The following is a 19,862-nucleotide window of genomic DNA, read 5'->3' as shown; positions in this document are numbered from 1 at the left end:
CTGTAATATAACAAAAAACATGAGTCATGAAATCACAACAGTGTACCAGATCACAAGGCTGTGGAATGCAGAATCCACTGGAAAATAATCCACATTTTTTTGAGATTAACAAGAGATTACATTTCAGAGGAGAATAAAAGAACTTGTATATGTTATACTGTAATTGGAAAATGCTTGGTTATAACCCCACAAAATGACCTGTTCCAAGTGCTTAGAGGAAGTGTGGCTGAACTTTCAGTGCTTTGTTACTTCTATGTATCCAAGAAAAGCAAAAAATTGATAAATAACAGCTCTGACTGAAGTTATGACCAGAACATACAATGAAGCTTCTCTTTGACAGAGCACTCAGTTAAGCTCTCCATCCTTACAACCTTGCTTGTCTGTCTGTTTTGTCACAACTATTGCAGTATACACTTTGGAGATGAATTTCAATGCATTAGTGGTGCATTAGCAGTACAGGAAATTTTTTCGGACAAGAAAATCAAAAGTTGTTACTACTCCATTTCTGCAATTAAATCTCATTCTTGGAGTTCCCTTCCTCTGATCCACATTATACTGCATCTGATATGCATATGCACAATGACTTCTGGTTGCTCACTCTCCCCCTTAAGAATGTCAGACACATCCTTTACCCTGGCACCAGGGAGACAACACACCATCCTGAAGTCTTGATTGCAGTCACAGAAACGCCTGTCTATGCCTCTAACTAGCAAATCCCCTATTACTACTGCTCACTTGCTCTTTGTCTGACCCTGCTGTACAGCAGAACCAGGTGTGGTGCCACAGGCCTGGCTGCTGCTGGTATTTTCCACTGACAGGCTATCCCCCTCAACAGTATCCAAATCAGTATATGTGTTTGAAAGGGGAATAGCCACAGGAGACTTCTGCAATACTTGCCTGCCTCTCCTGGCAGTCACCCATCTATCTGACTGAACCTGTGGTATGACAACTTCCCTGTAACTAGTGTCTATCATGCTCTCTGCCCGCTGTATGCTCCACAGTAAATCCATCTGCTGCTCCAGCTGAACAATGCGGTCTGAGAGGTGTTGCAACTGGACATACTTTCTGCAGAGAAAGTTGTCAGGGAAACTGGATTGCTCCCTAATTTCTCACATCTGGCAGAAGAAGCATACCACTGCCCGAGCTGCCATACTGTCCTTATACAGCTAAAAGGGTAAAAGAATCTCAACTCACCTTTCCACTGCTTGTGGTCCTCCCAGTGATATTTTTTTCGCTCAAAAAATATACTTTATTCATAAAAATCTCAAATAAACTATTGCAAATCTACATGGCTTTGAATTGCAAACAGTGCAGAATCAAAACATTTTTACAGTTTTATACAAATTACAGTCATTAGATTTCAATACTTAAAGCTATATACATGCCTTAATAAATTACTGTGTGCCGTTATTGCTCAAATTGGCACACAGTTACGCAGGTCGAGGGTATTCTGCAGTTCCCGAGCCCTCGGTCTGCCTCCGTTAAAAGGCCTTATAGTGTGGCCTTTCCCCGTTGTGCCTTTGCGCAGCTGCCCCAAGCTTCAGCGCGTCCCTCAGCACGTAGTCCTGGACGTTGGAATGTGCCAGTCTGCAACACTCGGTCGAAGACAGTTCTTTCATCTGGAAGATCAGCAAGTTTTGGGTGGACCAAAGTGCGTCCTTCACCGAGTTGATGACCTTCCAGCAGCAGTTGATATTTGTCTCGGTGTGCGTCCCCGGAAACAGCCCATAGAGCACAGAGTCCTGCATCACCGAGCTGCTCGGGACAAACCTCGACAAACACCACTGCATCTCACTCCAGACATTCTTTGCAAAGGCATATTCCACAAGGAGGTGTGCGACCGTCTCATCAGCCCCGCAGCCAGTTCGAGGGCAGCGTGCGGTGCTGTTGAGACCTCAAGCATGCATAAAGGATCTGACGGGGAGTGCCCTTCTCACCACCAGCCAAGTCAGATCTTGGTGCTTGTTTGTCAGTGACTTTTTTTTTGTTGGAGGAGGAGGGAAACACTAAAGTAGTGTTTGAGGTTTAACTGTCCTTTTACAACAGCTGCTCCACAAACCACCTTCTGGTAGCAGTGACTGTGCCTATGCAAATCTCACCTGAAACAGCCAATCAGCATCACCACTCTGCCGCCCTCACCTGGGCACTTGCCTTCGCACAAAGATAATGGTGTCTTCCGGAGGTCCACTTGGGCTGAGATTGTCACCTGGACCCCAGAACACCTGAGAACAAGTATTTTCCTATTTGCTTTTACATTTCTTTTGCCCTAGTTTGTTCTGTTTGAACTCTTAGAAAGGCTCATTCTTTATATTATTGCTTCAGAGGTGATTAATTCCAAGTCTATAATCCGATGATCTATCCATTTTAGCAGGGATGGCACAGTGATTAGCACTACTGCCTCACAGCATCAGGGACTCGGATTCAATTCCCAACTTGGGTCACTGTCTGTTTGGGTTTTGTACATTCTCCCCATGTCTGCATGGGTTTCCTCCAGGTGCTCTGGTTTCCTTCCACACTCCAAAAGACGTGCTGATTAGCTACGTTGGCCATGCTAAATTCTTCCTCAGTGTACACAAATAGGCATCAGAATGTGGCGACCTGGGGATTTTCATAGTAACTTTGTTGCAGTGTTAATGTAAGTCTACTTGTGACACTAGTAAATAAGCTTTAAACTTTAAATCTTTTTTGAGATATATGCAAATTACTGAGAACTTGAATTTGAACTTGACAGTGTGGAAATTGCCTAAGGGTTCTCCTTGATTGCCCAAACTAACGAATACAGTGATGATAGTGAGTGCCTCTGAGTGGTGGAATAGATGGTTCCAAAACTCTGAAGATGAAAGCCCACTTTATTTGATAGCTGACCTTTGGACAACTTGCTCAGAAAATTCTATTCTATTTGTGTGCTTAAAATAATTCAAGACATTATCTGCTATCCCTTTTTATCGGTGTGGTGTTAATGCTCCAAGGAATTTTTATTAAGTGGTTAGGAATTATCTTGTAAATTCTGTCTTTTTTCACTTCTTCCATTTATCTTTTCTTCTCCCAACCTGAAAGTGCAGATTCTTGCTAAGGTACAGGTCACAAGGCATTGATGCAAATTGGAGTACACCTCCTGGGGCAATAAATTTGTTGGGGCACTGCCTCTGATTGGGGATTAGATTGCTGGGTACTGATTCTTGGTTGGGTTCAGTTATCCTGTTGCTGAATGTAGTTGGAGAATATTTCCATGTGCAGTGGATCTTCCTGGAGTAAAGTACCTTCTGTTCTGAATCATGCAGGAGTATAGTTCTCTGGATACTGGATCTTTCTAGAACAGGTTGCATATCCAGGTTTCTGATGCCTTATCAAAATGGGCATGAGTGAGCATCAGCAGGACAATTAATCATGGAGAGAATTATGGCTGAATCTAATACAGATAGCCAACACAGACCATTACACGGTCATCAGTGCAAGGAACCTGCCGAATTTACACTTTCCTATTCTTTTACATACATCCCATTGACCCACTTCATACCCAGGCTACACAATTCAGTATGTGTTGATGCAGAGGTGAACTTCTTTTGCATTGAGACAAACTGTATTGCACCTCTGCTCTGTAAAATATGTTGAATCAAAGACTGATACTGTGCAGAAGGAGACCATTCGATGGACCTGATGTCAAATAACGTATTACCAATGACTATCAATGCTACCACTACCCTCAACACTTTTGCATTTTGGTCCTTCCAGGGCTCTGCTCAAGGTATATGCAGTCTTTCCCAATAGGCCTCACATAAATGGATAAGACAGATATCAGGAAAACTAGGAATTATAATATTTTTATTTTTGTAACTTAAATGTCACATTTCTTATGTACTGGAAAACAAGCTGGTGCGGATGTGATTGTTGTAAGTGAATTAAGAAACAGAGTGACCGCAAGGGTCTAAAATAATAGTAAGAAGTTGTTTTGACATGTTAATGAGCCAGGAGGAAATTCAATAAGAATTTACATAAGGCAATAAAATAAGTTGTTTTGAAATGTGTTGTTTTAGGTCAAATTGGGACATATACCAGTTGTAAAAGTTGAGGTGAAGAGAGGGTAAATTTTACTTCATAAAATATAGGAGTTAAAGTAAAGAAAGGAGTATGATCAGTTTTGAAAAAAGCATATTCTGAGAGATTGGATGAAACAACAGAAGATAGAGAGATCAAAGGGAAGAAACACATTGAAGAAAACACTGAAATCTGCGTGAGGGGGTTAGCTGCTTAGATCTCCCAGAAGAGAGCAGCTGGTCACATCTCCCAGAAGGCAGTGTGAACAGGACCAGAACTGGAGGACTGGTTGCTGTCAGCCTCAGAGGACACACTAAGAGAAAAAAGGTACGGTGTGGTAAAATTGTATGAATTCTATAGTTTTAACAATCTGTTCCCTATCACTCAGCCAATATTATATCCATGTTGATCTGTCCCTCTTATTCATCGAAATGTAACTTTACACAAGTCTGTATCAAGTATCTTTTGAAAGTTCATATATACCGTTTCAAGAGCATTAAACTTATCTAAAAACTCCAGCAAGTTAGTTAAACATAATTTTACCTAAACAAATCCATGCTGGCTTTCTTTAATTAACCTGCATTTGTCTAAGTGACTATTAATTTTGTCACATATTATTGTTTCTAGGAACTTCCTCACCACTGAGGGTAAACTGACTAGTTTGTAGTTGCTGCATTTATCTTTGCATTCTTTTTTGAATGAAGGTATAATATTTGCAATACTCCAGTCTTGTGGCAATGCCCTGAGTCTTGGCTAGACTAGAAAATTATGGCCAGTGCATCTGCAATTTCTACTCTCACTTTCCTTGGCTGCATCTGATCCTGGTGCTTTTGCAATTTTAAGTATACTCAGCCTACCTAATACCTCATCAATTTTGAACCCAAGTAGCTAAATTATCTCCTTTTACCATCAACTTAGCAGTATTTCCTTTCTTGATAAAGTATTCATTTAGCATGTCAGTTGTGCCCACAACCTCCATGCATTCCTAATCAACTCCACTTCATCATTTACCATCCTTTTACAATGTTGATGCTTATAAAAGACTTTGGGATTTCCAGTCAGCTGCCAATCTCTTTTCATATCCTCTCTTTGCTTCTCTCATTTGCTTTTCATTTCCCCTCTGAATCTTCTATATCAACCTCATTCTTGGTTGTATTATTCACCTGATATCTGTCATATGCAGACATTTTTTCTTCACCTTAGTTATCTTTCTCATCATGTACGGAGCCCTTTTAATGCCTAGACTGATTTGGAGATGCAGTTTGGTGCACACCAACCAAAATCTCCAGAATGGTCATGTTTATTCTCTGTAAAACATTGAACAACAGAACGGTTTGGACCTGTTAGTGGGAGAAGGCTATGAGCTGAGATTCTGCTTAGATAATTGGAAGAGGAGGAAGAGGACAAGGAGGAGATAGGTAATGAGGGCAGTACAACCCTAGCTGCTCGTGCTGTTGTTCAGATGCCAGGAATGCCCTTATTAATGCTTTGTGGACAAATATTACAGCACACTCAGTGGCCACTCTTCCACTTTTGACCCTAACTGTCAAATCCTGATTTATTATATCTTTTCTCCTTTTCTTTTCAACCTCACTTTATGAAATTGAAAAAAGCTTAAGTCATTGAAGCAATTGAAGATGGTTGGGCCTAGGACACTGCCCTCTGCAAAATGTTCAATGTGATGATAGGGTGTTACTCCTTGATTTTGGATTGAGATTATTTTGAATAGTGAAAAAGATCAAAGAGATGTCAGAGTGGGTGTGGAACAGATAATTGAAGTTTCAAGTGACAGGGAGCTTGTGACTGTATGAACTGACAGGATAGTCCCTCTCTCACCTCTGCCTCAAATCTTTCTTGCTCTCTGTCACAACCTTTCTTGCCTTTCTATTTTAGTTTTCTTTTATATATTAGCGTTACAAGTCGACTCACATTAACACCGCAATTAAGTTACTGTGAAAACCCCCCATTTGCCACACTCCAGCACCTGTTTGGGTACATTGAGGGATAATTTAGTAGGGCCGATGCACCTAACCAGCATACCTTTTGGATTGTAGGAGGAATCCATAGCACCCAGAGGAAACTCACACAAACACAGGGAGAACGTGCAGACCCTACTTAGACAGTGGCCCAAGCCGGGAATTGGTGCTGTGAGGCAGCAGTGCCATCCACTGTGCCACCGTGCTGCCCAGGTGTTCAACAAAGCAGGCACCTAGGATTCATTTGGTTTCACTGTTGTAAAGGAAACTTCACCATGAGCAGTGAATACATTATACTTTGTTGTAGGAAGTACATCTAAAGTTCCATATCACCCAGCATGAACATTTGGCCCCTGGTAGTGATGTGGCAAGAGATAAAAGGACAAGTTTTGCATCCCCGATGCTTGCATAAAAAGTGCCAGGAGAATGAAAGAATGAACCAAGGGATGTTGGAGAGAATGGTCTTTTGGAAAGTGGAGAGGAATAGTGAAGATTAGTGATCTTGCTAAAATAGGAAGACAGGAGAGGTTGTGACAGACAGCAAGAAAGGTTTGAGGCAGAGGTGAGAGAGGAACAAGAAGCAAGCTGTTTATTGCTTAAAATAATTCTAATCTTTCCTCTGTTCCATTTTAGGAGGAATTGATTTAGTAAAATGCCTAACTCTCTAATAACTGAAAAAGTTGTTTTTCTGCATTAGGCTATGAGTTCACTTGATGATAATGCTGCAGAATAAACCCATCTGCTCCAGAGCCGGAAGCTGTTCCCAGCCAAATGAAATAAATAGCCAGTACTTGCATTGTGAGTACGCACTCAAACAAAACTGACAATTATGATTCCTTCATTGTTCCCACAAACTGCTTCGTCCCAGATGGGTCTGATTTCCGATTGATCGTGACGTGTAGTCGCAAATAAATCACATTTTTAAACAAACAGATAGACAGCGGACCAGGTTAAGCAAATAACAAACAACTAGAAATGAACAGAGAAGAAGCGTTAGGCTCAGTCACTTCCCCATACCTCTTGGCTTGTCTGTTCCCCTGAATACAAAGGTTTGAAATTCCTGTATGCTCCATACATAACAATGTAATTAAAATAACACAATTTGCTCTAAACCAGTCGACTGAAATAATGTAAGGGAGAATTTCATTATCCCAAGAAACAGGAACGGCCTCTGTATTGGGTTATTTGAGACTGTAAACAAACACATATAGAACATAGAACATTACAGCGCAGTACAGGCCCTTCGGCCCTCAATGTTGCGCCGACCAGTGGAACCAATCTAATGACCCTCTAACCTAAACTATTCCAATGTTATCCATATGCCAATATGGGTATATTTTGTTGATGATGGTATTCTTTATCTCCTCAACTCAAATTCCATCTGTTTACTTCTTAATATATTTGCTTCCCAAGCATCTCCTCGTTGTTAAATGTATAAACTGATTCTGAATCTATGGCCTTCTGAGCATTATATTCTGCATTAAAGTTTAAAGTTTATTTATTAGTGTTACAAGTAGGTTTATATGAATACTGCAATGAAGTTACTGTGAAAATCCCCTACTCGCTACACTCCGTGCCTGTTCGGGTACACTGAGGGAGAACTTAGTATGACCAATGCACCTAACCAGCACGACTTACAGACTGTGGAAGGAAACCAGAGCACCGAGAGGAAACCCACACAGACACAGGGAGAACGTGTAGAGTCCGCTCAGACAGTGACCCAAACCAGGACTCAAACCCAGATCCCTGCTGCTGTGTGGCAGCAGTGCTAACCACTGTGCCAGCATGTATTTCCTGAATATACTTTTGACAGGCCTAGCTCAAATTCAAAGATTCTTTTTTTTTGGATTTCTCTTCAAGAGGAAAGATCCATCCATTCCATTCCTTCCCCGTGTCATTTGTCTGGTAACAGCAGGATCAAGAATTAATAAAGGGACTGATAGAATGTAATCTACAACATAAGCAACAGGGAGAATATACCTAGTGACAGCAGTAGCCAACATTCAAAGGGGATGATGAGAAGTATTCTTTTCTCAGTAATGAAATTAGCAGATATGTAGATAAGCTCAGATGTACTTAGCCCTATCATTAGGAAGCAATTAATCTAGACAACAGAGAGATCAATGGAGGCATATGGAGGCTAATTTTTGAGTGAAGGAATGTGAGATGGACAGACTACCCAATGTACAATAGGCAGAATCAAAGAGCGAAACAGGGTGTAATTAGCAACTCTTGCAGAGGCAGACAAGCCAGTTTAACATCTAACAGGAAGGCTAGTTTAACAGCTATCAGCAAGCCAGCTAACAGCAGGGCCTACTTTTAAAGTCTTTAAGCCAAATTAATGCAGAAACCTTCATAAAGGCAGTTTAAATAGTTTTTTTCGGACCAGATAAAGATGCTTCCCAGATCATCCTTCTGGTATTACATGGTAACTATAAGCTGGATTTGACTTGCAGATTTGTTTAAGGTGATTGTTATTGGGAATGTTATAGTCCTGTTCGTGTGTATTTGTCTTTTCTTTAACTTAGTAAATAGTCTTGAGTAATTGTTACAACTGAGCTGCTTATTCTCACGGATTGTTTCATGTGACTCCTCATACCACCCCAAAACAAAACTATACACCCCCACGAACTGGTGTCTTACACTGAGACACACTCGCAGATAACATCAGCATAGTTCATGACACCTGCCAATTCCTTTTGTTATTAGTCACAATGCTTAGATCATCCCTTAGTCCTGACAATTGCCAAAGAACATAACTTTATCATCATAGTTAACCTTAGGCTTGCCTTAGTCCCAGGTATAGAAACATAGAGAAACATAGAAACTAGAAGCATGAGTAGGCATTTGGCTCTTTGAGCCAAATTTAGATCACGACTGAATATCGAGTTCAATATCCTCCCAACAACATGAGGTAGATAGAATATTTAGGCACTTGAAAGTCTCATGTCCACTTGTTTTTATATTTCACTTATTTTGAAAGCACTATTATTGGCAACAATAAAGTTTAAAGTTTTAAGTTTACTTATTATTGTCACAAGTAGGCTTACATCAACACTGCAATTAAGTTACTATGAGAATCTCCTAGTCACCACACTCCAGCACCCCTTTGGATATGGTGAGGGAGAATTCAACAATGCACCTAACCAGCACGTCTTTCAGACTGTGGGAGGAAACCAGAGCACGCGAAGGAAACCCACACAAACATGGGGAGGAAGTGCAAACTCTACACAGATAATGACCAAGGCACGAATTAAACCCGGGTCCAACAGCAGTGCCAATCACTGTGCCACTGTGCTGCCCTAATAAGTAAATGTTATTTCACCCCATACCTGTGAATAACTTGTCTCTACTTAGCCACTAACTGGTATGTGCCAGAGGGTCCCTGCACGTTGATGACAGTGGGGAGACCTCTCAATGCACTGCTATTGAAAAAATCAAGGCACTCAAATAATTCATTAGCTACAGCGGATGGCATGGATTGACAGCAACTTACAGCATCATTACAGCATGGCATCCCCAGAACCCATGAGAGATTCCCACCCTCTCCATCCCCCACCATCCAAGCGTGGCAGGGGGCACGGAGTGAAATGTAACCCACGTGCAGCAATACAGACCCCTAGTGACTAAAGTGTGTAGTGATCAGGGCCAGCCCTCCATCACCTGGGTGGTGTTACTCGTCATCATCTTCCTCCTCCTCCTCCTCCTCTTCTCCTCCTGCTGGGCGGTCTCACCCCAGAACACCATCGGCCTCCACGTCCTCCTCCTCCTCCAAAAGGTCTCCTCACTGCTGCAGCAGGCTGTGTAGGGCACAGCACACCACCACAATGCTGCACAACACTAAGGGGCTATATTGGAGGGCCCTGCCAGAGCAGTCCAGACACCTGAATCGCATTTTGAAGAGCCCTATTCATTGCTCCACTATTGAATGGTGGCAATGTGGGCCTCATTGTATCGGTTCTCCTGTATTAGTCTCAGGCCTTCGCACAGCCAAGGCCGAAGTGGGTACCCCATGTTTCCCACGAAACATCCCTGCATCTTGGACTCCTCCTCAAAGACCTCCAGACCATCAGAACTCCTCAATATGGAGCTGTCATGCATGCTGCTGGGGTGCCTGGTACAGACATGCATGATAGTCAGCTGATGGTCACATGGCAATTGCACATTTATTGAGTGGAAGTCCTTTCTGTTCGTGAATCTTCTTGGGTTCTTCACTGGGGTCTTGATGGCAATATGGGTGCATTCTGTAGACCCCTACACATTGGGCATCGCCGCAATGGCCGTGAATTCTGCAGCTTGGGCTTCCTGCTGGCCCTGGTCCAGGTCAAATTTAATATACTGGCCAGCCAGGGCACACAGGACATTTGTGACCTCCTTGACACACTTGTGGACAGATGGTTGGGAAATGCCACAAAGGTCTCCACTGACAGTCTGCAAGGACCCAGTGGCGTAAAAGTTTAAGGTGGTCATCACTTTCACAGCCACCAGAAATGCCCCAAGCTGCCAGGTCCTGCAACAAATGGTACAGGTGTTGCACTTTCTCCTTTGGGAGCTGGAGTTGTTGACAGCATGCGATGTCAGACAGTTGCTCAAAGGACACTTGCAAGTGGAACTGATGGGGTGTCTGCTCCTTCCTTCTCTGCACCCCCCCATCAGGGTGAATGGCGGCCACATTCTACCTCAACCGGCTGTCTCCCTCTACTCCTGTAAACATACACCCATGCAGCAAGGCTTGGGCCCCCTCTACCTGCAATTCATCCTCCTGCTTCTCTTCCTCAGCTCCTGCAGCAACCAAGAGAACAGCAAGGTCAATTGGTTGCATTGCAAAAGCCATCTTCTCAATTTGAAGGGGAGGGGAATGAATTTGGGGAAAGGGAGAGACAGATGGAGAGGTTAAAAAACTCTACTTACCTCCATGCCAGCACCCTCCCCATACCTCCCCCACAGATCCCAAAATGGCAGTAGCCCCCCTCCCCCCCGTGCCAGATTTAGACTTGGTGAGGCCCTAAGCTATATAAAGCTTGGAGGCCCCTTGTTAAAAAGTTATACCGAAAGGTCCCATAAAGGTACGTACCAAAACAGGACCTTGGGTCACCACAAAAAAATTGAAAACATAATTATGCCTTTTAATTATTTAATAGCAAGGTACTTAAAGTGAAAAATACAAATTATTTTCTAATGAATGTATTTACTGTTTAAGTTTCTGAAATTTTGTGAAGCCCCTGTGGATTGTGAGGGCCAAAGCTGTAGCTTGCTTAGCTTATGCCTAAATCCAGCACTGCTCCCCGCCACCAACCTCCCTCCCTACTCACAAACATACACCCATGCAGAAGTGGCGACAGAAAGTACTGTTTGACAAGTCCTGAGGCTGCAGCACTGCTACTTCAGAGAGTTTCTGGGCTGCTCCCTGAACTAAGACCCAGAGTCAGCATTGTCAAGCGGTGTTCATTTATCCGCTGTCGTAGCGTCCTCATGGTCTCCCCAGTGTACCATGCCTCAGGACCCTTTCCTGCAGGACTACTGATGATGTTGCCATGGTATTTATTTGGCTAGTCTAGTACAATTTCTGTTCAATGGTAATCCGCAGGATGTCGATGGATTCAGTAATGGTAATGCCATTGAATGACAAGGAGTGGTGGTTAAAAACTCTGTTGTTGGAGATGATGTGATGTTAATGTAACTTGCTGCTTGTCAGTCTAAATCTGGATATAATCCAGGTTTTGCTGCATTTGGACGTGGACTGCTTCACTATCTGAGGAATCACAAATAGATTGAACATTATGCAATCATCAGCAAACATCCCAATTTCTGATCTTATAATGGAAGGAAGGCTATTGATGAAACAACTGAAGATTGTTGGGCCTAAGATACTATCCTGAGGAACTACTAAAGTGATGTCCTGGATTATTATTGACCTCCAACAAATCATAACCATCTGGGTATGGGTCCAACCAGTGGAGGGTTTTCTGATTCCCATTTACTCCAGTTTTGCTAGGGATCTTTGATGCCATACTTGGTCAAAAGCTGCTTTGATGTAAAGGGCTGTCACTTTCACCTCACCTCTGGAGCACAGGTCTTGTGTCCATGTTTAAACCAAGGCTTTAGTGAGATCAGGAGCTGAGTGGTCCTGGAGGAGCTCAAAGTCAGTGTCAGTGAGTAGGTTATTGCTAAGCAAGTACTGCTTGATAGCACAGATGATGACCCCTTCCATCACTTTACCAGTGTTTGCGAATAGGCTGATGGGATGGTAATCAGTTGGATTGGATTTGTCCTGCTTATTTTGTGCAGAGGATATACCTGGGAATTTTCCACATTGTCAGGTAGGTGTCAGTGTTGTAGTTGTACTGGAACAGCTTGGCTAGGAGCGTGGCAAGTTTTTGAGCACAGGTCTTCAGTGCTGTTGTCAAAATGTTGTCAGGGCCCATAGCTGTTGCAGTATCCATGCCTTCAGCTGTTCCTGATATCACAGAGTGAATCAAATTGGCCAAGGACTGGCATCTGTGATGCTGGGACCAGGCAGGATCATTCACTTGGCACTTCTGGCTAAGGATTGTTGAAAATGCTTCAGGCTTGCCTTTTGCACTGATGTGTGGGGCTTCCTCATAATTGAGATTGGGGATATTTGTGGAACTTCTTCCTCTAAGGAATTGGTTAATGTCCTTCACTGTTCATGACTGGATGTTATAGGATTGTAGAGTTTAGATCTGATCTGTTGGTTGTGGAATTGCTTAATTTTGACTATTACTTGTTGCTTATGCTGTATGATAGACAAGTAGCCCTGTTTTGCAGCTTCACCAGGTTATGGGGATATGCCAGAGTAAGAGATTACAGCCGATTGCCCAATGTTGACTTGATAGAGCTTACCAAAATTTATCCCATTTAACATGGTTGTGGTGCCACACAATGGAGGATATCCTCAATGTGAGTCATAGAAAAGTTACTTATCAACAACCTGTCCTGGTCTCTCCACGCCAATGATATAGTTAAGAAAGCCCACCAACACGTCTAATTTCTCAGGAGGCTAAGATGTTTGGCATGTCCGCTACAACTCTCACCAAGTTTTACAGATACACATAGAAAGCATAATTTCTGGATGTTTCACTGCTTGGTAATGGCTCCTGCTCTGACCAAGACTGCAAGAAACTACAAAGGGTTGTGAACGTAGCGCAGTCCATCATGCAAATCAGCCTACCATCCATTGACTCTGTCTACATTTCCTGCTGCCTCTGAAAAGCAGCCAGCTTAATCATGGCCCCTACGCACCACGGACATACTCTCTTCCACTTTCTTGGTTTGCACATTCTTATGTCTGTGCGGGTTTCCTCCAGGGGCTCTGGTTTCCTTCCACACTGCAAAGATGTGCAGGTTAGCTTGATTGATCATGTTAAATTGCCACTTAGTGTCAGAGGGACTAGCAGAGTAAATATGTGTGGTTATGGGGATAGGGGTTGGTGGGATTGTGATCGGAGAAGACTTCATGGACTGAATGGCCTCCTTCTGCACTATGTGGATTCTATGATTCTTCCTTCAGGAAAAAGATACAAAAATCTGAGAACATGTACCAACCATCTCAAGAACAACTTCTCCTCTGCTACCATCAGACTTTTGAATGGACCTACTACATATTAAGCTGATCTTTCTCGACACCTTAGCCATGACTATAACTATATTCTCCTTTTCTTCTCCCCTATGTACTCGATGAATGGTATCTTTTGTCTGTATAGCACGCAAGAAACAATACATTTCATTGTATTCCAAAACATGTGACAATAGTAAATCAGATCAATTCATGGAAGGGGGTAATGGCCCATCTTGTCCATACCAGTCCAAGGACAGTAAAAAGTCTGACAACACCAGGTTTAAGTCCAACCAATTTATTTGATAGTAAACTCACTAGCTTTCGAGGTTTCCCTCTTCTTCAGGTGAACGGAGAGTTTTGGCCTCAGACAGAGCATACAAAGCACAGACAGTTTACAGATTACTGATTAGTCCAAGGACACCCAGGTGCCCTTTCTAATTCCACCTTCTTGCCCTGTAGTTTCCAGCACTTAAGGTTCAAATCCAGATATTTATTAAAAGAGTTTGGGGTCTCTGCCTCCACCACCAACTCAGGCAGTGAATTCTGTATATCCACTACCCTCTGTGTTAAAATATTCTTCCTCATGTCTCCTCTACACCTACTGCCACTTACGTTGAATCGTTGTTCCCTGTTTCTAGAATTCTCCACCAAGGGAAACAATTTTATCCTGTCCACTCTATCTCTTCCCCTCATAATTTTGTACACCTCAATCAATTCACCCTTCAGCCTTCCTTGTTCCAATGAAAATAATCCCAATCTATCCAATCTCTCTACATAGCTACACTTTTCTAGTCCTGGTAACATTCTTGTAAACCTCCTCTGCACATTCTCCAGTGCGATTATGTTCTTCCCATAACGTGGTGACCAGTACTGCACACAATACTCCAGTTGTTACCTCACCAGTATGTTTTGCAATTCCAACATTACATACTTTTACATTATATACCTCTGTCAATGAAGAGAGCATTCCATATGCCTTCTTTACAACCTTATCTACTTAAACCAAGTTCTCTCACTTCATCTATCTCTTTTAATATATTCCCTATAACTGTTTGACCTCCCTAAATGCATTACCTCACATTTCTCTATGTTAAATCCATCTACCACTTTACCGCCCATTCCAGCAACCCTCTATATCGTTTTGGAGATCATAGCTATCCTCTACACTATCCACTACTTGGCCAATCTTAGTGTCACCTGAAAATTTCTTAATCATATCCCACGTTCAGGTCCAAATTGTTAATACTTAACACAAACAGTGAAGGTCCAAACACCAAGCTCTGTGGAACACCTTCAGAAATGAATTTCCATTCACAAGAGCATTCAGCAGCCTTTGTTTCCTGTTACTAAGCCAACTTTTTATCCAGTTTGCCACATTACCTTGTACCTAATGGGCCTTTACTTTTTGACCAATATGCCATGTAAGACCTTGTCAAGTGCCTTGCTAAAAACCATGTACAGAGCAACCACTGCACTACCTTCATTAACCCTTCTTATCACTCATTAAAAATTTAATCAAATTTATGATGCAAGACCTTTCTTTAACAAATCCATGCTGACCATCCCTGACTAGTCCATGCCTTTCCACATGATAGTTTAATTTGCCACCATTAGGGTGGCACGGTGGCACAGTGGTTAGCACTGCAGCCTCATAGCTCCAGGGACCTGGGTTAAATTCCAGCCTGGGGCCACTGCTTTCAAATTTGCTGATGACACTACCATTGTGGGTCGAACCTCAAACAATGATGAAACGCAGTGCAGAAAAGAGATAGAGAACCTGGTGAACTGGCGCGGCAACAATAATTTCTCCTTCAATGTCAACAAAATGTCAGAGATAGTCAGTGACTTCAGGAAGCATAGTGGAGGACGTGCCCCTCTCCACATCAACAAGGACAAAGTGGACATGGTTGAGAACTTCAAGTTTCTAGGTGTCCAGATCACCAACAACCTGACCTGGTCCCTCCATGCCGACGTTATAATTAAGAAAGCCCACCAAGCCCTCTAATTTCTCAGGAGGCTAAGGAAATTTGGCATGTCCACAATGATTCTTAGCAACTTTTAAAGATACAACACAGAGAGCATTCTTTCTGGTTGTATCACAGCTTGGTATGGCTCCTGCTCGGTCCAAGACCGCAAAAAACTACAAAGGGTCATGGATAAAGCCCAGTCCATCATGCAAATCAGCCTCCCATCTATTGCCTCTACACTTCCTGCTACCTCAGAAAAGCAGCAGCATAATCAAAGACTCCACGCACCCCAGACATTCTCTGTTCCACCTTCGTCCATCAGGAGAAAGACACACAAATCTGAGAACAGGCACCAACCAACTCAAGAACAGCTTCTTCCCTGCTGCTATCAGACTTTTGAATGGACCTACCTTGTATTAAGTTAATCTTTCTCTACACCCTGGCTATGATTGTAACACTACATTCTGCACTCTCTCCTTTCCTTCTCTATGTACGGTATGTTTTGTCTGTACAGAACGCAAGAAACAATACTTTTCACTGTATACTAATATATGTGACAATAAAAAAAATCAAAATGTTTGTTTTACCACTTTGCTACCTCCATTCTCATTGACACTCTTTCATTCCCAGTTCAAACTGGTGCACTTTTCCTTCTTCTAAAGCCCTTGGTTCCAGCTGTCAATTTTCCCCTTTGCCCCTGTTTAAGCTGCCATTTTTTTTCCTTCTCCACTTCACCAATGTCTGAGATCACGCTATCCTTGTTTGAAATGTAAGGGGCCACATTGACTTGCGCATGATGAATACTCTCAGTTGTACTATCAAGCAGTCCCCTTTATATTAATGAAATTTAGAGGAAGCGAACAGGGGCAATAATTGAGTGTGCAAAGCTGTTATTTTCTCATATGTGACTCAAAATATATGCGAAATGTGGCACCTTGTGTCTGCCTCTGGATTGATCCTATTTTTCTATGAAATTATCCATGAAAGGTTGGAGACATGCTCATATAGGAAACCCAGACAACATTTCAATGTGTTTATAAAATGACAGTACAGGATTCAGCAGCTTACCTACACTAGCATTTGATCCAGGCCACTTGCGCCTTACAATAATAGCAGTGCTAAATATAAAGGGTGGAATTTTACAACCTCATTGCGCCCATTTTGTGGAGGGAAAATGCCGTAAGATCGGGTGTGATATGACTAGCGGAAACGTACCCATTTTCACACCCATTCCCATTCTACCAAAAGAAGAAACGGCATGATTGGAAGCCTGCCCAACTCAGGCAAAACATAAATTGCATTTTTCTGCATTCATCAAAATGTCATTTGTGAGCTTCACTCCCAATTGTCCTAGCTCACCTCCCTTAATGGCCTTGTTCGCTGCAGCCAGGTGGGGCAGGAAAACACCTCCTCTATAAAAGTCAGATGCAGGTGCTTGATCAGTAAGGATGAGTGAGGACATATGTCTCCATGTTCAAACTGCTTTATGCTACTCTGAGGGGATTGTTTTGTGGCAGCCATGTTACATTTTGGATTAGGTGGGCCTGTGAGTGTGTGTATGGGCGGGATGGTGGGGGACTGTTGTGCTCATGGGGTCCAATGGGAGATTCTCAGCATGGACTCGGTTCAGAATGCTGATCTCGGGCCTTAGATCCAAAGACTTGATTACCTGTAAAGATTCACATTCCAACTATTATTTTGTAAATTGAGTTTGTGTCTTCATATGCCCTGTTTGTGAACAAAACTCCCACTCACCTGATGAAGGAGCAGCACTCTGAAACCTTGTGGCTTGTGCTGCCAAATAAACCTGTTGGACTTTAACCTGGTGTTGTGAGACTTCTTACTGTACATCATCAGGTCAGAGAGAAGGAATCCTGTGGTGGTCAACTCACCTCTTGACTCCCCAAATCCTGTCCACTATCTACAAAGCACAACTCAGGAATGTGAAGGAATACCCTCCACTTGCCTAGATGAGTGCAGCTCCAAATACAAACACTCAAGAATCTTTTCACCAGCAAAGCAGCCTGCTTGATTGGCACCCCATCTACAAACATTCCATAAGACCGTAAGATACAGGAGCAGAATTAGGCCATTTGGCCCATCACATCTGCTCCACCATTCAATCACGGCTAATAAGTTTCTCAACTCCAGTCTCCCACATTTTCCCCGTAACATTTGATTCCCATACCAATCAAGAACCTATCCATCTGTCTTAAATAAATTCAATGACTTGGCCTCCACAGCCTTCTGTGACAATGAATTCCATAGATTTATCACCCTCTGGCTGCAGAAATACCTCCTCATCTTGGTTCTAAAGTGTCATCCCTTTATTCTGGGGCTGTATCCTTGGATCCTAGTCTCTCCTACTGAGGAAACAGCTTCCTTACGCCCACTCTATTTAAGCCGTTCAGTATTCTGTAAGTTTCAATGAGACCCTTCTCTTTCTAAATTCCATCGGGTACAGACCCAGAGTCCTCAAACACTACTCATAGTTCAAGCTTTCCAGTTTTGGAATCATTTTCATGAACCTCCTCTGGACCCTCTACAGGGCCAGCACAACCACCCTTAGATAAGGGCCCAAAGTTGCTCACAGTATTCCAAATGTGGTCTGACAAGAGTCTTGGGATGTGGGCAGCACAGGATAGGGCAGGATATGTTGCCCATCATTCATCAGCAGTGAGGAGGTAGGAGTGAGCTCCCATCTGGAACTGCTGCAATCCATGTAGTGTATGAACACCTGTAGCGCTGTTAGGGAGAGCAAGTTCCAAAGGCAGTACATCCCTACTTTTGCATTCCAATCCTCTCAAAATGAATACTACTCCCTCCACCACTGATGCACAGTGGCAGCAATGTATACCATCCACAAGATGCACCGCAAGAACTCACCAAGGTTCCTTAGACAGCACCTTTCAAACCACTTGTGACCACTAACATCTAGGGTCCGATTTTGCCATTTTACTTCCTAAGTGCTGAGATCAGGAGTGTTTCAGATCCGACTTGTGAACCTGTTTCTCGGCACCCCCATATGCACTCTATCTGAAAAAAAAGCAATTCTGAATCGTGCTGCAGAAGCCTGTGGGCGAGGCTTATCGTTCCCAAAAATGCTGCTGCTCCAATTGAGCCTCCAATTGCGCATGCGCAGTAAAACAAAATTTGAAAAATGCTCCCCTGCCACATCGCTCCCAGGCCAGATAAAGTGACCTGGGAGCGATGGCCTCCACAGACTTTGTCCCACCCCCACAACATAACTGTCCCCCTTATCTACCTCCACCCCCCCAACTACCCAGATCAATCGTGGCTCCCTGACCCCCTTCCCCCCCACCGATCACACCAATTGCGGCAGTTCCAGATGGGAGTTCAGTGTAACCTGCTCAAGGTTGATGAATGATGGGCAATATATCCTGCCCTATCTTGTGAACTTGATAAATATCAGAGCAATTCTCAAGTTGTCTGCTATTTTTAAGTTAGCTAATTTTGCTAACTTTCTCAGCATGTAAGTATTGATAGTGTAAAATGCCATGTCGATATTGAGGTCAGGAAAAAAACTACACAGTGTTTCCTCTGGTTTTATTCTACACAATTAATCATATTTGTACAAACATATTTTCATTCTAATACATCAAAATAAGAAAAAGCAGCTTAAAAATCGCACCATATCAAGTTTAAAAACCTAGGGGGAGAAAGTACGAAAAGCTTCAAGGAACTTCAAGTCTCTGCGTTAGCTGCCTGCAATAAACCGATCATGTCAGGTTGAACAGCAGTGCAGAAATTTAAAGAGTAAAATGTGATTTGTTTTTGTCTAAAATGTTTTTCAATATTCATAATCCAATTTGTTGGGGAACAAGGTGGTCATCAGATGAGAAATTGACCTTTTTTCTCTGGGATCTAGATCCAAAACCAGCCCAGACTATTGGTATGAATGTCTCCTGTCTGTTGTCTGTAAAAGACTGCTGTGAAATGAGTTGGAGCTGTCTCAACTTAAAGGCTACACCAATTTGACATTTAGTTGGCAAACTCACTCAGATGTCACAGTACTGCTTGTGTAGGAAATGGAAAGTATCATACTGGCACGGTCTGGGACTTTTATCATGAAATGAGAAAGTGACTTCCAGCACTATAAGAACATAAGAAATAAGAACAAGTGGAGGCCATACAGTCCATCAAGCCTGCTCAGCCATTCCTGCTCTATCTCAGTATCCCTTGATTCCCTTAGTGCCCAAAATCTATCAATCTGAGTCTCTAATGTACTCTTCCACTACTTCCCTCTGAGGTTCAAGAATATGTCAGGTCTCTTTCTCTCCAGGT

This window comes from Carcharhinus amblyrhynchos, chromosome 26 (assembly GCF_965287045.1).
Source record: "Carcharhinus amblyrhynchos chromosome 26, sCarAmb.v2.hapA, whole genome shotgun sequence".
Classification (NCBI taxonomy): Eukaryota; Metazoa; Chordata; class Chondrichthyes; order Carcharhiniformes; family Carcharhinidae; genus Carcharhinus; species Carcharhinus amblyrhynchos.
Note: the sequence above shows the minus strand (reverse complement) of the source record.